Source organism: Mesoplodon bidens (assembly GCF_964165515.1).
Source record: "Mesoplodon bidens genome assembly, contig: HAP1_SCAFFOLD_417, whole genome shotgun sequence".
Lineage (NCBI taxonomy): Eukaryota > Metazoa > Chordata > Mammalia > Artiodactyla > Ziphiidae > Mesoplodon > Mesoplodon bidens.
This window is the reverse complement of record NW_027671800.1, coordinates 357,990-362,090: the sequence shown is the minus strand read 5'-3', so window position 1 is coordinate 362,090 and position 4,101 is coordinate 357,990. Positions and strand designations below refer to the sequence as shown.

Below are 4,101 nucleotides of genomic sequence, written 5' to 3'. Positions count from 1 at the left end.
TTAGTAACATTTTAAGTGTATCCATAAGTCTTGGAAATTCATGTTCGTGTTTCTACAGATTCAACTCTGGATAGCATTTTTGGCCGTGATGAGGAAGAGGATACAGGTAGGAGCAACACTTAGGTAGGATCTAATGGCAGAGGTTTCCTGGAACTTTAGGGTTATATCTCCTGCTTTGGAGGATGAGGAAGGTGAATATGAAATCAGCAAGAAGAATGAAATATGTGTAGATTTCTGAATTGTTTTTTTTCATATTTTAATGATACAATAGAGAGAAATTATGTCCTTAGACGTGACTGTGCTTTATAATCACCTTTTCTTGATTTGCTCATCAAAAGTTATCTTTTCACATGAGCTGCTCTTTCTTGCACTTGTCACTGCCTAATATGGAAGTTTGTTTTCTGGTTAGCACATCTATGGTATTGTGCACAGGGGAGTAGGAAAGTTGAGGGCGGCAGCCTTATGTTGGAAGTCAGAGACCCACTTCTTCATTGCAGAGGTGGTACAATTGAGGCCCTGGGAGGTCGTGGAGATGAGAACACAGGGGTCTCAAGGTCACATCCCAACTCTGAATCTTCCCTTTCCTTTCCCATGGCCACCCCAACATGGCTGCTGCCCTTGGACACCACAATTCTACATGACAGATGATGACGTTTCTGACAAAGAGAGAAACATGCGGATGGTAATTTATTTCCTGTTGCAAGTCTTTTTCTCAGTTTTCTTTTTCAGATCCCTAGACTCTTCCTTGTAACCCTACCCCATCTCCTCTTTCCCTCTTTTTATCATTGTCATTCTGGAGGACCTTGTCTCATCCAGGCTCCGGGGGTCCTGGGATCTTCTATTAGATATGCGATCTCTCTCTCTGCAGGCCTCCTCCCACACTTTCTTAGCATGTCCCTGGCTCCTGACCAGAGGTCTGCACCATTGAATCTCTCTTTGTCACCATGAGTGGCCTGAGCAGGAGATGGGGCTCGAGTCAGCAGGACTGGGCCCACCCAGCCTTAGGGGCCCACGGTGGAGTCCGGCTCTGCCGTGAGCTGCCCCATATGGTTGTTTTCCTGCCCTGGGTGGCCATGGACCTGGCTGACTGTTCTCTTCCTTCCAGATGTCAAGATATTCTCTGTCCCCCTTCTGGAGAGAACTTTTTGAGGAATTCCTTTCTGATGAAGAGGAAGCCCAGGAAGAGGAAGCATGAACGTGGAGGGCTGGGGGTGAAAAGGTGGGGCAGACAAGTGCACGTGTTCTCCATCTGTAAGTCCCCAGCTTACATTTTGGTGCTTCAGAAACACCAGCCAAAACAATGGGGACTGCTGTTGAGTGTGACCACAAAGGTGGTGACAAGAGGATGGTACTAAACCCTGCAGACAAGTGGAGGATGCCAGGAGCACATCTCCCCAGGGCACATGTACCCATCCACACAAGCCCCCATGTTTGCTGGGCTGCATCCTCCGGCAGCTGTTACATCTACAGGGGAGGCTGTAGGGCACTGCGGGGCCACCATGTGCATGACTCTAGGAGGTGCTGTTCCAGCGTGTTCCCTTTGAAGAGCCCCACTGGAAAGTTCATCACCTCTCTCTGCAGGACCGAGCCCTGCCCTCCCAACCGCCCTAAAGGCAGCAGGGAGCATCCCCAGTTAATCGCTAGCTGTGGTGAGAGGTTGGGGGGTCCTCGACCTCCCCAGTCCCAGCACTCCTGGGAAAAGTGTGAAGAGGACACAGGAGCCCAGTGCTCTTGCAAGCAGAGAGCTCACCTGGCCCAGCTCTGCATCCCTGTGGGTGCTTCACAGTCCTGGCATCAGGTTGGGCCACTGCAGGATTCCAGCCTGCCTGGAGTTGCCCAAGCCCTGGGGGTCCCTCACCCTCTGTGGGGCCCCTGGGGGACCTGGGTCACTTCACGGCACCATTTCTCAACCTGAGGTTGGAGGTTCTGTAGATTCTTTTGTGTATGTGTTCAATTCAAGTTAAGGAAAACCAGAAAGCAGTTCAGTGAAATGCTTATTTGGGATGAGTTAAAGGGGCAGGATTCAAGTTACTCATGTTCTTTTTATTTGTTTTTCCAACTCTGTCATTAAATAACATAAATATAACTTGTCTTATTACAGTTTGAAAAGCAGTGTCTTCTGTCCACTTTTAAAGTTGCAATATGCTAAACAGATAAAACGTATGTTTTCATTACAGCAGCATAATAACATTTTAAAATTATAAACCTCAGGAGAGTTTGGCTGGGGGTTAGAAAGAATTATAAGGGAAAATAGAAACTCCAGGTGTCTCCATTTCCAGTGTGCAGGTCTTATGAGCAGTTACACTGAGTGTAGGATGGAGGGGCAGGTTCACCCAGCCCCTGTGTCATCAGACCTCCGGCTCCTCACAGGGCCCAGGGTGGTTGGGAATCAGCCTTTTCGTCCTGGATCCCTGAGCCCCCCTGCTTTCCTCTGCCTCAGTCTCACTGTCCAGGGACCCGTCAGTTGAAGGCTGCCCGGCCAAAAGCCCAGGTATAATCGGTCCTGTAGGACATTTCTAGACACTCCCTGCTAGCAGACCACACGTTCAGCAAAGAGCAGCAAACAGACCCCAGTGCCCTGTGGATCTGACCCCTGGGGACATGAGGGCCCAAGGCCAAGTCCAGGGCCCGAGGAGCCTTCCAGATCCTGCTCACCCTCCCCAGGGAGCCCTCTTCCATCTGACTGTACACTTCCTCAGTGACTCCATTGCCTATGTTTGTGCTGCAGGTTCTGGTCTCACTCCTGTAAAGGCCTGGACCTGGAGCCCAGGAGCGTCATCTGAACCAAGATCGGGAGCGACATCACTTCTAGTCTCCTGAGGCCTCTTCATTTAATACAAGCTCGGTTGTTTCATTGTGCAGATTTAGTATTAGTTTTAGCTACAGTTTTATCTATTATTTATATATCTATGTTCTATATGTTCAATATGTATCTATATATTTGATATTTATGTTTTTTAATTAAATTATATTATCTATCTAGTTGCTTTTAAAATAATTTTCTATAAAATAAAACACGTGTATAGAAAAGCACCCTCAACAGAGGTAGAACTTAATGAATTGCTGTAAGGTAGTCACCCTGGTATCTACCACCAAGATCGCGCTCTCTCTCTCACACACACAATCCTTATTCAGTCTAAGTTGAGTAAGGAACTGCAAATTTTCTATGTACCATCTGTCCTTATGTCACTTTCTAAGGATTCTGTTTTCTGAAGTCTGTTCATTCCATTGTTCATGGGAACAATATTACCCTAGATCTTTCATGATTTGATGTCAGGACTTTCGATATTCAGTCTGCTTGGCTGGTAAAAATTTCATGATTCATCATTTCTCTCCTTGCCTATCTTAAATATGTTTCTCTATTATCTTCTGACACAGAGAATTTCTCTCCGAAAAGGCTCTTAAAATTCTAATTTTTATTCACTTCTATTTCTCCTGTGCTTTTATTCTAGCTGCCCAAAGTATTTTTATTTTTAAAGCCTAGTAATTTTTCCACAGTATTATTTGCTATTGGTCATTGCAATTGAATGCTCATTGTTCTTTTTAATAAACAATTTCAAAGCCTTTTTTGTTTCAGAAAACTTTGTATCAGAATGTTTAATATTTGCTTTGTATCTTTGCTTTGATTTTACTCTTTCAGGGACCTCAACATTCATGTATCAGATCTCTTATGATGATTTTCCACTTTTAACACATTGATCAAATATTTTACAATTTCTTGCTTAATTCATTTTTGCCAGGAGTGGTTTTTTTTAATCCAATTGAAGTATATTTTTAATTTAGTTGAACTACAACACAGAGTTCCAGGTGCGCAGTATAGTGATTTGATATTTATATACATTACAAAATGATCACCACAATATCTCTAAATACCATCTGTAACCAAATTATTATAATATCATTGACTATATTCTCCATGGTGCCCATTTTGTCCCCAGGATGCATTTATTTTGTAACTGCTGCTCCGCAGCATGGGGGATCTTCCCAGACTGGGGCACGAACCCATGTCCCCTGCATCGGCAGGCGGACTCTCAACCACTGCGCCACCAGGGAAGCCCAGTTTGTAAGTCTTAATCTCCCTCAGCTATTTCTCTCAACACC

General features: G+C 44.9%; 1 long non-coding RNA gene across 1 annotated transcript; it reads left to right on the top strand.

Annotated features, from left to right (window-relative positions):
• The first annotated feature begins 625 nt into the window (after nt 1-625).
• Nucleotides 626-3,078, top strand: LOC308611044. Its single transcript, XR_014014761.1, has 3 exons — nt 626-682; nt 1,106-1,219; nt 2,729-3,078. It is a non-coding gene; the product is annotated as an uncharacterized lncRNA (long non-coding RNA).
• The last annotated feature ends 1,023 nt before the right edge of the window (nt 3,079-4,101 follow it).